Here is a 23,270-nt window from a genome sequence, read left to right as displayed (position 1 = left end):
GATAGATTTGAATTTCAACCGTTTCCCCTGCGTCACCAAAAGCAACTGAAGCAATAACAAATGAAATGCTCAACTGCTTCGCATGAGGAATTGAAACAAAATAATTCCCTGCAGGCCACATCGGCTCGAGCAGATGACGACCAGAGTGAACACAGCACAAGGTTACAAAACTGAGCTCCAGCAACGTGAAACATTAAACAGATACTATACAGGGTGACTTTATACTGGTAGGAACCCACTGGTTCTACCAGCGCACAGGGGATTATTGTGTTCGTCCGTCCGTCGTGCATCCAAAGATGGGAGGGGTGGAGCTGGGTGGAGAGGGGAGGTTGGGGTGGGGCTGGGTGGGTAGGGTGGGGAGGGACTGGGTGGGTAGGGTGGGACGGGTGGGGCTGGGTGGGGAGGGGCTGTGTGGGGGGTGGGAGGGGTGGGGCTGGGTGGGGAGGGGCTGGTCACTCCGTGGTGCCCTTATAAAACTCAACGTTCAACCTACTCACGCTGGCTTGTGCCCGCCCGCCCTCCCAGTCGGCCATATTTGCGGAATACACCACGCCGCCGTTGACCCTGGCCATTGACCGAGCAACCCAACGTTCCTACCAGCTCCCTCCGCAGGAGGAATGTGTTCCAACTTTGTAAACAAACAGCGATACGACCGCTGAGCACTTCCACGTGGCAGCCCTCGTTACGTTCCCCCCTATTGGCGAGCCACGTCCACCACTCCTCGATGACGTCATCGCACCACCACGTGCGTCTTCCTCTTGGCCATTCTTTCTGCATTTGATTACTCCCGAAGGGGGAGGTGCGACAGGAGGGAGCACCTGCAAGTCCCGCTCTGCACATCCACAGCGCTTGCCGTCTTCCTCGGTCTCATTAGAATTCTGTCTGGGATATCAGAGATATTTCCAGAATTGTACCCGGAATGTCACTTTGCTTCATAGATTTCGTCCACCCTTTTTACTCTGTCCAGCCAGCTGTATACATGGGTCAAGCGGCGATCGGTGAAGTGTGGGTTATCCCACCTATTTTAAGATGTCTGGCCAGTGTGGAAGAGTAGGCCAAATACCTTATAGGCGGCACTCTCTCTCGCGAGTGATGGCCCTTCCGGCCAACAGTAGCGTGAGCAAGGCTATTGCAGAGCTCCAACTTTACCTTTGTCAACATCATCTTGAAGCCGATTTGGTTGTGCAGTGTTTCTGATTAATTTCCAACAGTTTGATAATCATCAGGAATAATCTATATTTTTTAAACATCGATATGTGATGTGAAGAAGAGTCATTGCCCAAAACATCGCCTATTTTATATTTTCCCCGTTCAAGGCCACAGTGTTAGTAATTACCGTGCTGATTTGTTTTGTTAATTGTGCAATACTGCCAATGCAGCAGCATCGCCACGTAATTTATGTAATCACATGGGTGGTTACACGTAGATTACGGCTCCAAACACTGGCACGACTGGAAATTATGTTGCATACATTTGTGTTAAATGAATATGAAAACACATTGACAGCGACTATTTATTCTGTGTGGGGTGGGGTATTTAAATAGCATTGCCATCTCAAACAATGCGAAGTGATCCGTTTAATTACGTGCATAATCGTTACTAGGACAACACTTCGATGGCCATCACTGTTATTTGCAAGGTAGCTTCGTACATTACGTGTTGTTGATCGCGAAAAAGTAATCAAAATTTTAACTGTGATGTTTATGGCTAAGGACGTGTTTGTAAAAGTTGTTGGACTGCTTGTGTTGATTTTTTTTCTTCGTAGAGTTTTCTGCTTTCTGTAAATCACCGTCGTTGTGAATGAAGTCTTCCCATTGACAAGCACATGCAAGGGTGTTATCACACTGAATTCTTAAATGGCAAGACAACTAGCTGTGATAGGATGTGGAAGAGTGTGCTGTCAATGCTCTGCATCACCACACCCTTTGCATTTGGCTGTGGGAGTGGCTTTTGATCAAGCACAGATGTGCCATGTGCCTGGAACTCGAATGCTCAGTTGTCCGCGTGTGCCAAGAACCGTCTGTGAAATTCTGTACTCTATAAATGAATTGGTGCACCACAGCATATATATATAAAAACAATGTTTCCTTTACCCCCAGAATGTATGCATACTGTTAGCGACTCCAAACCAAAACAGCTATATTCCCGTCCCCAATCTACTCGGATTAATGTTTTATTTTTCAATCAAATCTGTTTATAAATCTCTACTGTAACTATCGTAAAATGCGATAGAAGTTCAACATACATGCCTTAGGCTATCGGGTTGAATGGTCCGTACCCCTTCGTGTTACAGTCGCTGTCCGTTGAGTCTGTTGTATTAAAAGCGTTGCCTCCAGGAGACGTCTCTGTGAAGTGAGTTATACACACAACACACGCATGCAAATGGGGGAAGGGGGGGTGGGGTGTGAGAGGAAAGATTGTTCCAGAAACCGACAAATATCAAGAGGCGCCATTTACGGACCCTCCCTTCCTGCAAGGATATGTAACACCTCGCTCTGCGTGTGTGCAATAAAACGGTCAGTGGAAATCGTATATAAATGTGGCCCACATATGGCTGTGTGCGTTTTGTTTCCGCTCTTATGGCTGTCTGGAAATGATGTGGAAAAAACAACTTGGCCCACCCACACAAGAGGCGTCACTGAGCTCTCAAAGGCGTTGCTTGTGCGGAAACACGTGAAACGTCATTAATTCATCTCTTAGCACAACGCCGATCATTATTCATGGCGAACAAACTGCACGTAGCGTGAGAGAGGAAAAAAAAGGATCTGCAACATGTGGCGTTTAAATTATTAACGTAACATTTGAATGTAACGATTATGCAAATGTGAATATGTTTATTTGACTGTGGTCCCGCATTGCTGCGTTTTACATTTTGTGTTTTAAGTTTGGATTACATCGCCAACAAATGTTGATTGGCCTGAGACATTATGCAGCAGGTCGTCGTATTTGATTAGGCGTCGATGGCATTTAAGGCATTGATTTACGTGTGTGTTTTTTTTTACATATGATCAGAGCCCAGAAGTTATTTTCGGTGAGTTAGGCAGGGAACAGTGAATACTGCCACGGTATCAGTGTCAAACAGCCCGTGGGGATCCAAAGGATTTGTTGAAAAGTACAACTTAAAAAATATAAAATAGATTTTTTTAAATGTTTTGTTATGGTTTTTGGAACATTAACATTCATGCTGTGATGTTCAAAGTGTAATTACGCTTGCATCGAAAAACATCACTCTTTACAAAACGAAGCATATGAGATGCACTAATTTGGCACCTGAACTAAAATGCTAAACGTATAAATTAGGCAGATTGAGTCATTTGTGTGGTAAATCTTCTTGTCGCTGGGTTCCTCTCATTCATTTCAATCGAGTTTCTTGGTAATGCATAATTAAGACGTCCAGTGATTCGGCACATTTTATGCAAAGCTGTGTATAATTTATTAGCATAGGCTGGGTCATCCTCCTTGTCTCTGAATATGCAATTGAAGTTGAACAGCAGAGCTTAATGGATAATAATTTGGGAAAGTATTATATAGCAGTTATATTTTATATTTTTTAAATATATATATATAAATGGTATCAACATGAATATAATTGTTTCAGATGTCCCAATACGAATGGGTCAAAAACTGCTCAATGTGGAGATGCCATTCACAATCTCGTGTATTGTGTTAAAGATACTCCAGCGTGTGCAATGTCAATTCAATACGAATCTGCTAATATTGGAAAGGTGGACATTTTTTTTCGCAATATATTTTGATATTATTTATTTCTTACATTTTTATTTTCTTGCTGCGATCAGAACATGTTTCTGGACATAATCATGAAGTAAAAAGTTTACATTTGTGAATCTTGCATAATTACATTAATGTTAATATCCTGCATTATATATTCATCGCCTTTTCCATGCTCAGTATGTACCAAACAAATGTGTTGGAGAACAAAGCCCACGTTTATATTTTTGTGAAATGATTCGTAAACTCATTGGTGGGCCATGTTTCCACGTGTTTAAAGACATACACCAAACCTTTCAGTTATTTCCACATGAGGTGCTGCCACAGTGGTGTAATGATGATCACGCTGAACTTATACTGGTAGGAACCTCCTGGTTACACTAGCCCACAGGGGATTATTGTGTCTGTCCGTCCGTCGTGCATCCAAAAATGGGAGGGGTGGGGCTGGGTGGAGAGAGGAGGGTGGGAAGGGCTGGGTGGGGAGGGTGGGGCTGAGTGGGGGGTGGGAGGGGTGGGGCTGGGTGGGGAGGGGCTGGTCACCCCGTGGTGTCCTTATAAAACTCAACGTTTAACCTACTCACGCCGGCTTGTGCCCGCCCTCACAGTCGGCCATATTTGCGGAATACACCACGCCGCCGTTGACCCTGGCCATTGACCGAGCAACCCAAAGTTCCTACCAGCTCCCTCCGCAGGAATGTGTTAATCCAGAGGTCGCTCGTGCAACGGTACAAATGTCTTAAACCTCTTTCCACCTTCATCTAGACAGCAGTATACAAAGGTGAATCGTGGTTAGTCGATCAACAGGTCGTGTGTGATGGGGTGACGGTTACTACCACCTCTACCAGGCTGTCTGGCCAACGTGGGAGAGTAAGCCAAATAGCCTCCTCTAGAGGGGCTCTACAGCTTCCGCGAGTGGATGCCCTGAGAGATACCTTACACCAATAATGGCATGAGCAAGCAATTGCAAGGCTAAATCGTTACATTTTTAATCACATTTGCACGACCGCATTCATTCTACAAAAGGCTTTCCCTTGTAAAATCGGTTACAATGGCAAATGTTGTTTGTGTTGCATTGGTCAACATAATGCAACATTGGTTTAAATGTCCACGTTTTTAGCGATGACATTTGTTGTGGTTTGCTTCAATGGGACTACTGGATAACCGACAGAGCGGCGTGTGTTTAAAAAAACTGAAAATTCTAATCAAATTGCATTCATGGGATTTTTTTTTAGCGCACCTACCCTTCTTACTTAATTCACAATCACCTCGTGTGATTATGTACGTGTAGCAATGTCTTTTTGTTTGCTTTGTTTTGTATACTAAACATTTAGCAAAAGTATGCACATGAGTCCCAACATCTGTTTTGCGGTTATGTCCTAGGGACTGCACGAGGTCACAGTGTCATTGCAGATTCTCGTTTCAGTGCTGGGATAAAAATGACAGTGCCGGTAAAGAACATAGTTTGGATAAAAATGAAGTCCTGCAGCCACAGAAAAATTCAGGTCATCACATCTCTGATACGACACGCCGAGAAAGACATGTTTGTGAATTCAGAAACTTTGTATAAATTTAATGTAATATATTCATGGTATTAGATTTGATGTCGGTGCGAATGTTTCCAAGAGAGGTCAAAAAAATTAGCCAAATGTAGTAACTGTTAGATTTTGTATAAATGTGTGGCATTCGCTGAGCTCACCTCGCATTTTATTAGGCATTCAAATATAATTTGCAACAATGAGGGTACATTTCCTGCATAGTTAATTATAATGGTGCAAAATCTTGAGTGCAAATGGTTTACATTTTTGTTTCCATCTCAGTTCGTCAGTCTACATTTAGTAAATTCATCACACCCGATTCAAAGATTTTATTTCGTTTACAATCGCAAGAGTTTTGCTTGACACATAGTTTCCAACTCTGTTCAAATGCCTTGTAATCTTGCATTGCCCAGTACCCAAGGTCTTCCTTAAAAATGAACATGTCTCGATAAGTACTTGCATGGCTACGTAGAGGACGTGAACGAATTGTATAACTTACATAATTATACACAACCACCAGGTGGGCGTGGGACGTTGCGGTGATTACCGCTCTGCACTATGAACCTGGTGAGCTGCATTCATTGCTCGGCTATCACCAACGTCAATGGCGAGTGACATCAGGGCTCCACTTTGAGTTCACCAGCGTGATTGAGTATGGAGAGACCTCAACGACAGCCAAGAAAAGGGGGAGGCCTTCATCCAGCAGTTTATTGGCAAATGGGATGTTAACAAATTCAATTTGTTGACAGGTTTTTCCTCGCGGGCCAGCGGTTCACTTAACCCTGCTAGGCAAGGCAGATCAATAGTTAACATCATGGCAATGTTCCGCTTTTGTTTTGTTACATTATTCTCACCCTCTTCACTCTTCTTCTCTTCCCCGTCAATCTGCCGCTCTCGGCCGTCACCCCTCTACCGTCATAGGGTAGTGAGCCCATGTGGTAGGGCAGTGCGCCCACGTGGTATGGCAGTGCGCCCACGTGGTTGGGCAGTGCGCCCACGTGGTTGGGCAGTGCGCCCACGTGCTTCCACTTGGGCCCTCGTTCGAGGGTGCGTTGCTAAGGGGTTTGTTACGCGCTCGCGACCCTCTTTGATGTCTGTGTTTTGAGTTCTTGAATGCATAAGGATAATTGCAATGTTTTGGTTAAATGCAATACCTCAACTTCAAATTTGATGTCGGAACAATGCCCTACTATGCAGTAATTGTCTATATCCCGGCTCACGTCAACATTACTAAAACTAAAACTTTAGTTTTTTTAACCAGATAAGGCCCACTGAGCTATATAGCTCTTCTTTTCGAAGCAACCTGGCCACAAATGATAGCTGAACGAAGTAGCTTATCGTGTGGAAAGTTATTGCGGCCAAACACCCTTGCACACATGTTCCTAAATGCAGCAGGGAAAAACCGGAGGACCCGGAGAAAAATCCACACTCCCACAGGGAGAGAGACACGCAAACTCCAAATATACAGGCGTCACAGGGTCGGGATCGAACCCACAAAATCCTGTATACGAAGCAAGGTATTTAATATCTCGCCACCGTTCCATTCACAAACAATGCTCTCCACCGGTCCGGCAGACAGGGAAGTCAAACAGTTGCAATACATATTTTTCAATGTGCAAAGCTCGGAACATTACTTTTGACAGAATGTGGTTACATGACTGATATGATCCATTTTGAACGGTAATATAGAGATGATTTTAAAAGGCAGCTGCTTTTTCAAACACAATTGCCCTAATCCAATAATGAGCCTTTTAGATCAGCGTTTAACCTCGTAATCTCGTAACACTTTATTTATTTTGTTATGATTAAAGTGACAAATTGATCGCGTCGCACCGATGTCAAACATTTCCGAGGTCCTCCTGATGTAATACATTCACATTGTTACTGGCAAATAACAGCACATTGTCACTCTTGTACATATTCGTTTTGGCAGACAAAAGCGGCCTTAGGAATGTGAGAACCTTCAGACATAATCACTGCTTGGGCACTCTCCCAAGCTGAACTTCATGTGAAGCTTACGGGAATATCTCATTCTTTAAGTCACCTTGAATGCACCCAATCTCACGAGATCTCGGCAGCTGAGATGAGTTGAGCCTGGATAGTGCTTCGATGGATGACCGCCATGCACAGACATGTTTATCGTAGGTGCTGTGATGGGCAGTAGAGGGCAATGCACACACATCCATTGTTGAACAATACTTCTATCCTCTCGTGTCACGGTGGCGAGATGTTAGCTACCTCGCCTGGTATGCAAGAAGGTTGTGGGTTCGATACTGACCCTGACGCCTGTATAGTTGGAGTTTGCATGTTCTCGCCATGGACGCGTGAATTGTTTTCCTCCACATTTAGAATCATTTAGCTTGTGTTTTCAGAAGCAACCTGGCCACAGATGAAACAGCCCAGAGAAGTGGCTTATCGGGTGGAAATTTATAGCAGCCAAATACTGTAAACGGCTCCTGAGAACACGGCAGGGTATGGTTTTTTTGTCAACAAACACAATCCACCTCTTCTGGCGGGGACCATTCATTCCTAATATCCAGACAAATTGAGCTGGGTCATTATTCCTCCTTGCTTTGTGCACACCTTGTGGCGTTTCGTGCTCGGGTGAGAACAGCCGGGGCAGCTTTCTCATTTGGCCTCTCCCCCCCCCCGGTCATGGGGAAATGGGGAGGAGCCCAATGCAGGCTGACTTTGTACCAGCTGCCCTTTGGCTCTACAGACAAACGCCTTGCTGAGGATTATGGATTAAAGGCAAAAACAACGGGATGCCCGTGGACACGTCCCTGTTGGCGCCCGCTTTTAATATGGCCTCGAATACGGATCGTGCGTTTCCAATCAGCGTGCGCCACTGCCGAACAGATAAGACGATGTCTCCGGAGCGTGGCGGACGCGACAAATACCGACAGCCCCGTCTGCGGCGTATATTCACGCGGAGAATGCGCATCACTCAAAGTGTCTGTTTGCGGTCTCGAAAAGAGTTCCTCCAGGCCAGTTTCTGAAAAATATTTTGTTTTATATTGGAAGTGTTGTCACTGCAGCCTTGTGTTTTTATTGTTTTTAAGCGAATGTCTATATGTGCGTTCTATGCATGTGGGGAGTGGTCGTGTAGCGGTTAGCGCGCTGTACTACGAACCCGGCGACCCGAGTTCGATTCCCGCTCACGGTTAACACCAGTGACGATTATCTGAACCGGTCCAGGGCCTGCTGTAAGTCGACTCAGCTTCAAATGAGTATCTGGTGCGAAGTGTAAAATATCGCCACTAGAGCGACAAGGCAGCCGGGCGTAGCGTTGGTCACCCACCCGCTCGTGTGCTGTATTGGCCTTCATAGGTGCTACTGGCTAACAGCACTTGTCCGTTCAGGCTATACGGGGGATCTTTTTCTTTGTTATACATGTAGACTGCATCTGTTGTCGATACTGCGTTCAACCGCCATCATACAACGCACGCGTCCTGAGCGTGCGTTTCTATTACAACCGACGAATGGTTGAATTAATCGGTGTCGTTCATCCGGTCATCGACATTTTACAAAGATATCAGCCACTTGAAAGTCGTGTCAGTCAACCCCGAACACAGGGCATACTTGGTAATTTTTGAAAGCTGGCAAGTGTAAAAAAGCAATCAGCAACAGATCTCAACTATCTTCCATACTTGTGTGCAAATGTCTTACAAATTGCAAAGCCTATTCCGCTTCACACTGGCGAGTACGAGTCGTCTTCATTTTGAGTTTGGAAGCCATTATATGGAGTGTGGGGGCAGGTGATTGATTCCATTTGCACCTCCTGCCACAGCGTGTAATGGGTGAAGATCAGTCGAGTGAGACCCATGGACTCATATAAACTCATAGAGACCCCTCGACTCACACAGACACATCGAATCACATACACAGAAACCCAAAGAACGCACGTAGAGAGCCATACAATGTACTGTGAGTTATGGATTTCCCTTCACCGCAGTCACAATTAGGCAATTCCTTGGTATTCCCCACTATAGAGTGGAGGTAGCTGCACCTCCCATGCCGTGTTCTAACACTGATGGAAGGGCCACGTAAGGACACCTTCGAGTAAATTAATAAATAAAGTATGGCTCATGGATGGGGGATCGGCTGAGAGTTCAGAGGGAGTGAAAAGGCGGTCGGGGGGGGGGATAGAGCTCTGAACGAGGGGATTGTAAGAGTATTTGGCTGCTATACATTTGTAATAAACGACTGGACCACGATGTCTGGCTCAGTGTCCTTTATTCGGTTCGTGCTGTACACCCACACGGCTGTCTTTACTCTGTAGCTTCTCCACGGTGCTGACTCCAATGTCGGCCCGATCCACAACAGCAGCCCCGCTGCTGTTTCTCTCACACAGCCCCCCTTGGCTGTACTCGCTGCAACTCCTCTCTCTCCACAGCTCTGACAGCCTCGTGCTGTCTCCCTCTCTCCCTCCGCAGCTCTGACAGCCTCGTGCTGTCTCTCTCTCTCTCCGCAGCTCCTCCTGGCAGCCACACCGCTGCCTCTAACACACAGCCCTTCTGGCTGTCTCCTCTGCAGCTGCACACCACTCCGCAGCTTCCTCTTGTCTTCGGGGTTGGCTCCCGATGGCCGTCGGTGCCCCCCCTCTTCTCACTCGCCCGCGTGGCCTCACTCTTTTCCGCTCACACCCCGACTGACTTCCCCTTCCGGTTTACCCGCTTAAGGACCCGAACCTTCCACCCACGTCACATGACTCCACCCCCCGTGACGTCACATCCGGAAGGTCGCTTACGCCCGCATTACACCACCCTCCCCCGTAGAAAAATCCCAGCCGACCTCGGCTGACCAATAGCAAATCGTAATGCGGCGAACCGAGCTTCCCCCCCTAAAGGACACTAAGCATACAATGTAACAGCAAGAACAACAACAACAACAACGCAATTAACATCAACGAACGTACAAAAAGCATGCAATAAATACAACTGTAAGAAAAAAAAATAACAAGACAGCAACAATCAACGAAACGTAAGCGATTTGGAACGTGTGCGGGTCGCCGGCCCGTCCCGGACGGTCGGCGGCCCACTCGCAGAACGGGAACGCGATGAAAGTCGAGGAATGACAGGGGGTAATCCCCCTGTCGCAGCTGGAAGTCCACCGACGTCCCGTGTCCCTAAAGAGTTAGTCTTGGGCTTGTCCTGTGACCGTGCCCGCAGCTGGGTCGGAAGGGCTGCAGGGCTCGAAGGTCCCGCAGACCTGGCAGGCGTCCTCCGAGCAGGGCCCCTCGTCCCCCGCAATGTCACGGCCGGCCTGTCTGTTTCGGAGGATCTTTAGCCGACTTGACCGGTGCCGAGGCCTCCTGCTGCGGCGGAGCCGGGAAGCGGGCCCAGCAGTCTCTGGCGTAGTGGCCCCTACGCCCGCAGCAGAAACATTCGGCCTCGTTGCGCCGAAGCGCAGGCCTCGCCTCCTGACGGCCCCGTTCTGGTAGCGCCGCGCGCGGTCTCGGCCCGCCGCGTCCCGTCCATGGAGCGGAGGCGGCCGTCAGTTGTTGAGGGCCCCGGTCATCCGGAACATAGACAGCCTGCGCAGGGTTCCACCCCAGCGCATCCCCTTCTTTGACGGGCCCCCCCGTCCATGCCGTCACTTGTTTCCAGCGACGGAGGTTGAATTGCGCATCGAGACACTTAGCAGCCGTCCGGGAAGTTAGCTTCTCATGCCCACACACAGGCATGGGGATCCCTAGATCCCGAGACAGCTCCAACATTTTCCCTAATATGAGAGGCTCGAGCAGGTCCTGTGGCGTCTCAGGATAAGCTGCCATGGCCAGCTCCAGCACCGCACCCCTGAACGCCACGGGCGACTCCTCTGGTGCTCGTTGTCGTTGAGCGAATCGCCGATGCGCATCATCTGGTGGCTCATAAGCATCGGCCATTTCTTGAAAAACACCACATAAAGTTGCCTTCTTATCGGTCGTTATGGAACGGAAGAATCGGACAGATTCGTCGTCCAGGAGAGTCGGCAACACCTCCAAAGCCTCCGCATCGGTCCATCTTGCTGTGCGTACCGCCGCCAAGAAGCGGCAGGCGAACGCGCTCCAGTCCCCACCGACGGAAAATTCTTTAACCGTTGTAAGGTGGCGACTCCGACTCCTCTTCCCGCCGTCTTCCAATGGTGGTGGTTGTGATGGCAAATTCAAAATGGCGTCGGCCCGCGGCGTGGCCAAGATGGCGGTTTGGCGCCACGGAGCGCGCAAAATGGCGGCCTCTTGCCGCGTGGGCAATGGCGGCGGCAGGACAGGCAACGTGGCGGCCCGCGGAGCACCAATTGCATCATCCATCGTCCCTGGCGCGACGAGATGGCATAGATGCGCCAGGACGTCCTTAAGTGCCTCCAGTTGTACCGCCATCGCTTGCCATCGTTGATCCGCGTCTGATGATGTCGACGGACCCGCCACCGCGCCAACATCCTCCACTCCCGTTCCCGTGGTCGCCTCAGCCGGGCTCTCCTCCACCACCCCAACAGGATCCGTGGTTGGAGGGAGTTCGTCGTCGTCGGACGAAGAAGCCGATGCAGGCGCCGGATTAACTTTCTTCCTCACTTGTTTCGACATGCCGTTGCACTTCCGACACCAGTGTAATAAACGACTGGACCACGATGTCTGGCTCAGTGTCCTTTATTCGGTTCGTGCTGTACACCCACACGGCTGTCTTTACTCTGTAGCTTCTCCACGGTGCTGACTCCAATGTCGGCCCGATCCACAACAGCAGCCCCACTGCTGTTTCTCTCACACAGCCCCCCTTGGCTGTACTCGCTGCAACTCCTCTCTCTCCACAGCTCTGACAGCCTCGTGCTGTCTCCCTCTCTCCCTCCGCAGCTCTGACAGCCTCGTGCTGTCTCTCTCTCTCTCCGCAGCTCCTCCTGGCAGCCACACCGCTGCCTCTAACACGCAGCCCTTCTGGCTGTCTCCTCTGCAGCTGCACACCACTCCGCAGCTTCCTCTTGTCTTCGGGGTTGGCTCCCGATGGCCGTCGGTGCCCCCCCTCTTCTCACTCGCCCGCGTGGCCTCACTCTTTTCCGCTCACACCCCGACTGACTTCCCCTTCCGGTTTACCCGCTTAAGGACCCGAACCTTCCACCCACGTCACATGACTCCACCCCCCGTGACGTCACATCCGGAAGGTCGCTTACGCCCGCATTACACCACCCTCCCCCGTAGAAAAATCCCAGCCGACCTCGGCTGACCAATAGCAAATCGTAATGCGGCGAACCGAGCTTCCCCCCCTAAAGGACACTAAGCATACAATGTAACAGCAAGAACAACAACAACAACAACAACGCAATTAACATCAACGAACGTACAAAAAGCATGCAATAAATACAACTGTAAGAAAAAAAAATAACAAGACAGCAACAATCAACGAAACGTAAGCGATTTGGAACGTGTGCGGGTCGCCGGCCCGTCCCGGACGGTCGGCGGCCCACTCGCAGAACGGGAACGCGATGAAAGTCGAGGAATGACAGGGGGTAATCCCCCTGTCGCAGCTGGAAGTCCACCGACGTCCCGTGTCCCTAAAGAGTTAGTCTTGGGCTTGTCCTGTGACCGTGCCCGCAGCTGGGTCGGAAGGGCTGCAGGGCTCGAAGGTCCCGCAGACCTGGCAGGCGTCCTCCGAGCAGGGCCCCTCGTCCCCCGCAATGTCACGGCCGGCCTGTCTGTTTCGGAGGATCTTTAGCCGACTTGACCGGTGCCGAGGCCTCCTGCTGCGGCGGAGCCGGGAAGCGGGCCCAGCAGTCTCTGGCGTAGTGGCCCCTACGCCCGCAGCGGAAACATTCGGCCTCGTTGCGCCGAAGCGCAGGCCTCGCCTCCTGACGGCCCCGTTCTGGTAGCGCCGCGCGCGGTCTCGGCCCGCCGCGTCCCGTCCATGGAGCGGAGGCGGCCGTCAGTTGTTGAGGGCCCCGGTCATCCAGAACATAGACAGCCTGCGCAGGGTTCCACCCCAGCGCATCCCCTTCTTTGACGGGCCCCCCCGTCCACGCCGTCACTTGTTTCCAGCGACGGAGGTTGAATTGCGCATCGAGACACTTAGCAGCCGTCCGGGAAGTTAGCTTCTCATGCCCACACACAGGCATGGGGATCCCTAGATCCCGAGACAGCTCCAACATTTTCCCTAATATGAGAGGCTCGAGCAGGTCCTGTGGCGTCTCAGGATAAGCTGCCATGGCCAGCTCCAGCACCGCACCCCTGAACGCCACGGGCGACTCCTCTGGTGCTCGTTGTCGTTGAGCGAATCGCCGATGCGCATCATCTGGTGGCTCATAAGCATCGGCCATTTCTTGAAAAACACCACATAAAGTTGCCTTCTTATCGGTCGTTATGGAACGGAAGAATCGGACAGATTCGTCGTCCAGGAGAGTCGGCAACACCTCCAAAGCCTCCGCATCGGTCCATCTTGCTGTGCGTACCGCCGCCAAGAAGCGGCAGGCGAACGCGCTCCAGTCCCCACCGACGGAAAATTCTTTAACCGTTGTAAGGTGGCGACTCCGACTCCTCTTCCCGCCGTCTTCCAATGGTGGTGGTTGTGATGGCAAATTCAAAATGGCGTCGGCCCGCGGCGTGGCCAAGATGGCGGTTTGGCGCCACGGAGCGCGCAAAATGGCGGCCTCTTGCCGCGTGGGCAATGGCGGCGGCAGGACAGGCAACGTGGCGGCCCGCGGAGCACCAATTGCATCATCCATCGTCCCTGGCGCGACGAGATGGCATAGATGCGCCAGGACGTCCTTAAGTGCCTCCAGTTGTACCGCCATCGCTTGCCATCGTTGATCCGCGTCTGATGATGTCGACGGACCCGCCACCGCGCCAACATCCTCCACTCCCGTTCCCGTGGTCGCCTCAGCCGGGCTCTCCTCCACCACCCCAACAGGATCCGTGGTTGGAGGGAGTTCGTCGTCGTCGGACGAAGAAGCCGATGCAGGCGCCGGATTAACTTTCTTCCTCACTTGTTTCGACATGCCGTTGCACTTCCGACACCAGTGTAATAAACGACTGGACCACGATGTCTGGCTCAGTGTCCTTTATTCGGTTCGTGCTGTACACCCACACGGCTGTCTTTACTCTGTAGCTTCTCCACGGTGCTGACTCCAATGTCGGCCCGATCCACAACAGCAGCCCCGCTGCTGTTTCTCTCACACAGCCCCCCTTGGCTGTACTCGCTGCAACTCCTCTCTCTCCACAGCTCTGACAGCCTCGTGCTGTCTCCCTCTCTCCCTCCGCAGCTCTGACAGCCTCGTGCTGTCTCTCTCTCTCTCCGCAGCTCCTCCTGGCAGCCACACCGCTGCCTCTAACACGCAGCCCTTCTGGCTGTCTCCTCTGCAGCTGCACACCACTCCGCAGCTTCCTCTTGTCTTCGGGGTTGGCTCCCGATGGCCGTCGGTGCCCCCCCTCTTCTCACTCGCCCGCGTGGCCTCACTCTTTTCCGCTCACACCCCGACTGACTTCCCCTTCCGGTTTACCCGCTTAAGGACCCGAACCTTCCACCCACGTCACATGACTCCACCCCCCGTGACGTCACATCCGGAAGGTCACTTACGCCCGCATTACACATTTACAAATGATCGGGCAAATTCGTTGAGCTGTCATTTTTGGCTGGGTCGCTTCTGAAAAAGAACTACTTAGCCCAGCGGGGCCTTACCCCGGTAAAATAGATCATATTTATATATAAAGAGGCAGAGAGAATGGGACCCAGTGACAGGGTTGGTGAAAAGGAGGAGAGTAAAGAGAGGGTTTCAGAAGGGTCGGAGGAGAGAGAGGAAAGAGCAGACGCGACTTGAGCTGGCGGAGAGAGAGATTCCTACGAGTGTGTAGCCGTGAGTCGTGGCCCTTGCTGGAACAACACCAACAACAAAAACGTTCCTTTAACCACGACTGCTCACGTGGACTCCCTTGCACAGTGCGGCAGAGTGCGGTGTTTCCGAGGTGAAGAGAAGCCAGCTCATCTTCTTGGTTCTTTCGGTAAAGTCACGTAGAAGGGAAATAATAAAATAATAAAAATAAAACATAATAAAATAATTCTCACGACGTTTCGGCCACAACGCAAGCAGCCGTGACTTTACCGAAAGAACCAAGAAGATGAATCCCTGCAGTCACGAAAGCTTTAAATCGAAATTTAGAAGCCAGCTCGTTCATTTATTTGATGCGAGTAGCAATCATGAGGAAGTATACACATTGTGGAGTGGGTTGGTTAATCCAAAGTTGGTGTGGATACCTTTGGTACAAGGTTCTATATATTTCCTTGGTGTCCAGGTAATAAGCTGCAGCCCTTTGTGAATCAACTGTGGGATGAAGGCATCTCTATGCCTTTCGATCATGGGGGGCTGGTTCAACCATTCCTTCACCATGCTCATTAGCGCGGGCTGGTGAAGGGGTGGAAATCAGCACCGGTTCAGACATCACTCACCACTGACCGACCATGGAGTCAAAATCAGGTGGCCCGGTTCGTCGTGTGGTCTCCCAACCACGTGCCATAGGTACGTACATTCATGAGTAATACAGTACAACTTCGGTGTATTTTATCCGCAACCCTACTAGCCACAATTCCTATTATCCACAGGAGCTTCAGGGTTAGCAAAACCTCCCATTATCACCGGCTCAATTCCTATCATCCGCAGTTATCCACATTTTTCACAGACGAGTGAAGTAACATTTCTTATCACCCCGCGGATAATATTACTACGCAATGTTTGGTCCATCATATCACCGTGGATAAGAGAGAGGAGTTATGGGATGATACATTGATAGACATGTGTGTGTATCCAGAGCATTGTCATCGGCTGCGTGCCAAGTGCTGTTATTGCCGCACGCTGCGTGAGAATTAATGCCGTAGGTAAAACACAATTACGGCGGGGAGACTGTTATCCTTCACGAGATTAGGCGGTCTGACCTCCCGTGAAGTTGCATGGAATTTTACTCGTTGACACTTCGGTAGCATCGCGATATGCAGTGCCATTCCATGCGGGCGGCTCCTGCTGTTGCACAACCAGTGCGGTGCGATACATTTTAAAACAATATTCTACGTATTTAAAATTTGATGAGACCAATTCCAAAGGAATTTGGCGAATCAGTACCATTTACGAATAAAAGCCGATCTTTTAGCTCGATATTGTTGAAACGTTGATTGAGTTTTGTCAACATTCCTTTCAACAGTTCCCTTTAAGCGGTGTGGCAAACGTGGGTGATTTAGATAGCAATTATCATAAAATAAATCTATCGAACACTTTTATTTAGGTTACCTTGGCACAAATCGTGATCACAAAAAAGCCACGGGTAACCATTTCTTCACGCTGGCTTTCCTATTTGCAGCATTGACACTCGCGCGTAAGTCGTGACCAGGAAATTGGTTTACAAATTTTAAATCCTAAAGTTACGCCCCGCCTAACCACGGCCTATAAATACCGGAGTGCCGACTCTGAATTGAAAAAAGGTGTTTTTAAGGTCAGCGTAATTTCACTTGATACCGTGGGGTTGCCATCAAGGGGGTTCTGCGTTAAAGTATCTGCAAGGTAAATGCACACCCAACGACGACGGGCTTAGCCGTTGATTAAGTGGGAGACCTCAAGTGCTTTGAACAGTGGCTGGTGCACGAATACATGTTCCACGGTGAGTCGAGCTCCCCGAGAAGATTCAACAGAGACAGTGATTATTGGCATGGAAGTATCGCTGGGAACCGTGGCAGCTCACGAAAAAGTGGGGTCTTGTGGTTATTCACAGGACCACAAAAAAAAACAAAGATCCCCCGTATAGCCTTAACAGACTGTAGGGGCAAGTGCTGTTAGCTAGCACCTATGAAGGCCGGAACGGTACACGAGGGGGTGGGTGGCCAGCACCACGCCCGACCGCCTTTGTCTCCCTAGTGGCGATGTTTACACACCGCACCAGGTACTCATTTGAGGCTGAGTCGACCTAGGGGAGGCCCAGGACCGGTTCAGATAATCGTCACTGGTGTTTGCCGTGAGCGGGAATTGCAATCGGGTGGCCAGGTCCGTAGTGGAGCGCGCTAGCCACTACACTACCGCTCCCCACAACAACAACAAAAACATCTTCTTGGTTCTTTCGGTAAAGTCACGTAGAAGAGAAGTAATAAAATAATAAAAAGAAAACATAATAAAATGTTTTATTATGTTTTATTTTTATTATTTTTACGTGACTTTACCGAAAGAACCAAGAAGATGAATCCCTGCAGTCACGAAAGCTTTAAATCTAAAAAACAAAAAACCACACACACACACATGCAATGGCTTCTATAGAGACGCCGACGACACACGTTCTTCCTTGACTAAGAGCTTTCATTGTGGACACCAACACTAGATTTGAAGCTTTCGTGACTGCAAGGATTCATACTCTTAGGTTTTTTCGGTAAAGTCACGTAGGTAAAAAATTAAAATTAATAAAAGTTAAATAAAAATAAAAATCACGACGTTTCGGAGGCAACAGAAGCCTCCGTCTTCAGGTGGAACCGTCACAGCACAATAGCTGTATCAAGTGATACAGCTATCGTGCTGTATCAAGTGATACAGCTATCGTGCTGTATCAAGTGATACAGCTATCGTGCTGTGACGGTTCCACCTGAAGACGGAGGCTTGTGTTGCCTCCGAAACGTCGTGATTTTTATTTTATTTTACTTTTATTATTTTTTTTTACCTACGTGACTTTACCGGAAAAAACCTAAGAGTATGACACCAACACTATTCCTAGGCCCAGGCTTCGGTTCTTGATGCTCGAACTTTGTCTTCTCTCCAAGCGTCCAATTGCTCTTGCGCTCTCCCCTTTTATATCCCTCGAGCCCCCGTTCTCGAAGGTTCGCTCACCACGTTCCCCTCAGCCAATCCTCGCCCTCCTTCTTCTCTAACGGTCGTCAACCGTCACCCCGACCGTCCACCCTCGTGTGTCCCCGCCCTTGACGCTTGAATTTCTCTCTCAATCAGAGGCTTGACGCACGTCCCGACTGTCCGTTTGCACCCGCACCGTGTCAGGTAAGCGGTCTCTTGTTTTTCGCTCTTTACACGTCCGTCGCACATTCCAACATGCGTTTTTCACCGAATTCTGGACATATATCTACATATATATAAAAGGGAAATTTGTGAATATGTGTGTCTGTTAGAAATGTTTAGCATACTTCCCAACATGCAACAAACTTGAAATTTAGCATGTGGGTAGCTTCCACACTGTACACAATGCAAAAAGTATAAAAATAGACCTTTGTATTTGGGGGGGTGGGGGGGGCGCAATAATGGATATATTTTGCACGGCAAGTGAGTGGTGACGTCACATCTCTGATGTCACCCGCATGCGGCAATGTCACGCAGTGTGCCTGCTGACGTCACGCATCCCCCCCCAACCCTCCGCGTAGGCCGTGTATTCATCCAAGACAAGAATCCAAGTCCTGGGCGAAGCCGGGTAGTAAAGCTAGTAATATATAAAATAGCCATGTTGCATATATAATAAGTCCCTCATAACAAACACAACTTCAGTACAAATTTTCATCGAGATTGGATCATTACAAACAGGCGGACAGAGCTGATGTATTAATGTTATCGACATTAGTGGGAAAGCGGTATTTGGGAGAAGTCACTTCAAGGGATCTCAAAAGTAGTTCTGTGATGTCCCCTTCTGTCGGACACGAAGAGTTGCTTCCCTCCGAGTTCAGAATGGATTTTTCGTCATCACATGCCACTAATAGCACAATGGGGATACGTTTGGGAAGACGTTTTATGTTGTTTAAATGGAAACTCGCAACCCACACGTCCGTTCGACGTACAGTAAAACCTTGGATTGCGAGTAACTTGGCCTGCGAGTGTTTTGCAAGACGAGCAAATTTTTTTAATATATCTTAATTGTATGAACGAGCGAGGTCTTGCAATACGAGTAGTACGTATACCCTTTGTCTGCCGAGCGTCACGTGATCACACCTGATATACGAGTGCTTTGATATACGAGTGCTTTGGATTATAAGCACGTTTCTGGAACGAATTATGCTCGCAATCCAAGGTTTTACTGTATCTGTCAACCCGTACCTCCCAGCCAGCCAGGACACTTTTTGTTTATCTTTTCTAGAGTCCTGTCTCTCTCTCTCTACCCTCTTCTTGCCTTCTCTGTACCGTAGATCCCAATTTATCTCGATTTCTCGCTTTGTCTCTGCTTATGCTTCTCCATTGCTCTTTCCCCTCTTCCACCTCTCGTTCTTTATTCCTGTCCTCTCTCCACTGTACCTCACCCACTTCCCTCTCCCCTATCTCTCTCTCTCCCTGTTTCTCTCTCACGCCTCTCGCTCTCCCTATTCCCACCAATTCCCTTTCACGCCTCAATCACTCTTGCATCTCCATAATCCTCCCTCCCACTGCTCGTCGCTTTCCCTCGCCCTCCTCTTTCTCTTTCCTCTCCGTTTCACACTTTCACGCCATTCGACTCTCTTTCCTGCCCCTCTCCTCTGCATTCCTCCGCGTCTCCACGTCCCTCCTCCTCAGCCTGTATCACCTCCCTCCTCCTCTGTCGCATGTGCACGGGATACACGGCCGGGGTGGAGGCGATGTGGGGTGAGGAAGTGACGTCAGAGCGACGCACAAACCTGCCTCAACATGCGGGTGACGTCATAGTCACGCAGGTGTGCGCGTCACACGCATTTGCACGCCAGCCGGCCAGGAATCCAGCCAGGCAACCGGGAATGCAGCCAGGAAAAAGAAAAACGTATTTTACTAAAAACGTATTTTACTAATGTAAAAGTATAAAATGAAACAAAGTGGTCCGGAATTTTCTCAGCATCCTGTTTGTGAAAGCTTGTATGCATGTATGTTTAACTTCTTTCGCACCGTACCTCGCAAACTACGCATTGGCGCGGAGGTGCGGATCACATGCGTGGAAATCAGTTGAGTCCATTTCTTTGTCTTACTTTTGATTCCCCACTGTCAGTGGCAAAGCACGTCAGACGGGTGACATGAATTTATTTTAATCCATGGATAGATTCGGACTGGGCTCACAAGTCGATGGTTGATATTCTTCAATAAAAATTAGTGTAAACCCGATACATTTCATAACTATTACTGCAGTGAATAGACCATGGTTGATGATGTTGAAATTATTAAAACTAAAATGGTAAAATGTATATACTGTGGCAGAATATCATGATAGATCGAGGTGATGTATACTTTTAGACGTAGGAAACTGTCTGCAATGGGCTCTAGGGGTCTTTCAAAAGGACACTGACAATTTCTATTTCAGCTGCATCAAATCCCAGCGATGTTTGCAGCCAATATTTGAAAGAACAGTTTCTTGCTTTTACATCAAACACCCGTGCAGCCTAAAGTACGCAGGCCTAAAATGTTTTACCACGTAGGCTTTCGTGACCAATAGTATCCATAAAAATAGTTTTTTTTGGGTTAGATGGCGTAAATATTAATGTGTCGTTAAACCCCGCCACCACCCGACACAGCCAATGAGTAAGGTTTGTCACGTAAAGAAAACATGCCAATTGGTTACTAGTTCAGTACACCGGTTGTGTGTTGGAGAGTAAACCCACTACAACATTCACATGTTGTGGATTTACGACACATTTATATTTATGCAATCTAACCCAAAATAACCTCTATTATGGAGGTCTAAAATTTTGACATTGCATGCGAATTTATACATTTCTAAGAAAATACCATCCAAAAAGAACGCTTTGTCATTTCCCTGCTGGAGTTTAAATGCCATGTAGTGTAGCCAATTGCAAATTTAGCTATCTTTCAAAGCCTTTTGATTTCTGCTGTCAGGCGTTCACAGTGGACAAGTGTTTTCTCCTTGATTGTGACTGATACAGCAATATCACCAGGGGCGGTTTCTTCATTAGGGCGATTGGGCGACGCACCACCAATGTCATTCAACCACAGAGTTACGCTAGCCGTCACTGTCAGCCTCTGGATATAGTCCAATCAGCGTCATGTCACGTTCTGTGGAGTACCGCCTCTTTTTGGGCGATTTCACTACGGCTGAGAATCGCCCCGAGTGGCCCCATAGACTTACATTCAAAGATGTTTTTTTTCGAACGGGGGCGCTGCAATGCATTCTCTATGGCTTCCGGGAGGGCATGCACTAACGTGCTTACGTCATAATACGTGCTAACGTCATCATACGTAAGAACGTTTCATCCAACAATATAATTTATCGCCACCTAGTGGAATCTTTAATAAAATAAACTTGAGTGGTTTGTTTTAATAGTGAGTATATAAACAAACAAGATGTATTGTAAGAGTCACTTTTTTTTTCATTAATATTAAAGAAGTGAAGTTGCCTTTACATGCCTAAGCTGTTAATTTATTCATTGCATGGGTGGACCTTATCAATCATCCAGACATTTGCCCCCCCTGAGAGATTTTGCAGGAGCCGCCACTGAATATCACCTCACATTATACTTTTTTTTAAGGGCAAAGAAAGATTTGTTTTAAAATGCTGGCTACACGGAAACTTTTTGCACATGTGTGTTTTGTTGGGGGTAGAGTGGTGCTGTGGTTAACACACTCCACTCTGATCCCGACAACCCGAGTTTGATTCCCAGCTTGGGCCAAAATGAGAGGTGAGCATGATATGAATTGGACCTGCATCCCCCTTCCTCCTTCACAACCCTGCACTGACCAGCGTGGTGAAGTATAGTCAAACAACCCTCGCGACAGGCTTGGCGTGGGGAAGCCTTCATCCAGCAGTGAATGGATCATGATTGAAGATGACGATGATGACGATGACGTCCATGTTGGTCAATAAATCAATAGGCTTGTGTGTCTCCAGAGACAATTCGTTTGCGCCTTATGAGGTCACCTGTAGGTTTTGTAGCGCCAAGAATGACTTAGTAGGCCAATCCTTCAGTGGCAATCCTTGACACAGCAATTGCAAGTGAATGCGGTGGCAGCTCCAGAGGTATTCGTTGCTTTTTCTTTACGTCGCTCCCTCTTGGTCTGCCAAGTGGTGTGTCTTTTCTCCTCGCCTTTCCTGAGGCCTGTTTTCACGGCCTGCTGCTAGCTGAGTCGGTCGCCGGCAGTTTGCTCCCATCACCTGGGTTGATGTTGCAGCTCTTCATGTCCCGTTTGCAGACATCTTTGAAACACAGGACTGGGCGACCAGTGGCCCGTGTGCCTGATGCCAGCTCGCCGTAAAAGACATCCTTGGGTATTCTGCCATCCTGCATGCGGCGCATGCATCCAAACCATCTCAGGCGCCTATGACTGAGTAGAGAGTACATGCTGGGAATGTTGGCCAAGTTGAGGACTGAGTTGTTGGGAATGCGATCTTGCCATCTGATACCGAGGATGCGCCTGAGACATCGGAGGTGGAATGTGTTTCGTGGATGTTCTTGATGGGCGTATGTTGCCCAGGACTCAGACCCATAGAGGAGGGTGCTAAGGACACAGGCCCGGTACACCTGTACTTTGGTGTTGAGCATTAGGGATTTGTTCTCCCACACTCTTTTGGTCAGCCTGAACATAGCTGAGGACGCCTTGCCAATGCACTTGTCAATCTCTGTGACAAGGGACAGTGATGGTGGAACCCAAGTAGGTGAAGTCCTGAATCGCTTCCAGGGTGTAGCTGCCAATGTTTATGGAAGGGGTGTCTCTGACATCCTGGCCCATGACATTGGTCTTTTTCAGACTGATTGTCAGGCCAAAGTTGTTGCAGGCATTGGCAAGGTGGTCGATGAGTGTCTGCAGACTTTGTTCTGTGTGAGGTGTCAGCGCCGCATCATCGGCGAATAGGAGTTCTCTGGTGAGGACTTTGCGGACTTTTGGATCTGAGACGGCCAAGGTTGAAGAGTTTGCCATCAGATCTTGTATGGAGAAAGACTTCCTCTTCTGCTGTCCCAAAGGCATGTGTGAGCATAAGTGATAAAAATTTGCCAAACAGAGTTGTGGCAAGCATCTACCCCTGCTTTACACCGCTGAGTATAGGAAATGCCTCTGAGGTGGTGCCGCTGTGCTGTATTGTTCCTTTCATGTTGTCATGGAAAGAGGAGATGACTGCCAGCAGCTTCGGTGGGC

Source organism: Lampetra fluviatilis, chromosome 13 (genome assembly GCF_964198595.1).
Source record: "Lampetra fluviatilis chromosome 13, kcLamFluv1.1, whole genome shotgun sequence".
In the NCBI taxonomy this organism is placed as follows: Eukaryota; Metazoa; Chordata; class Hyperoartia; order Petromyzontiformes; family Petromyzontidae; genus Lampetra; species Lampetra fluviatilis.
The sequence above is the reverse complement of the archived record's forward strand: the minus strand, read 5'-3'. Positions refer to the sequence as shown.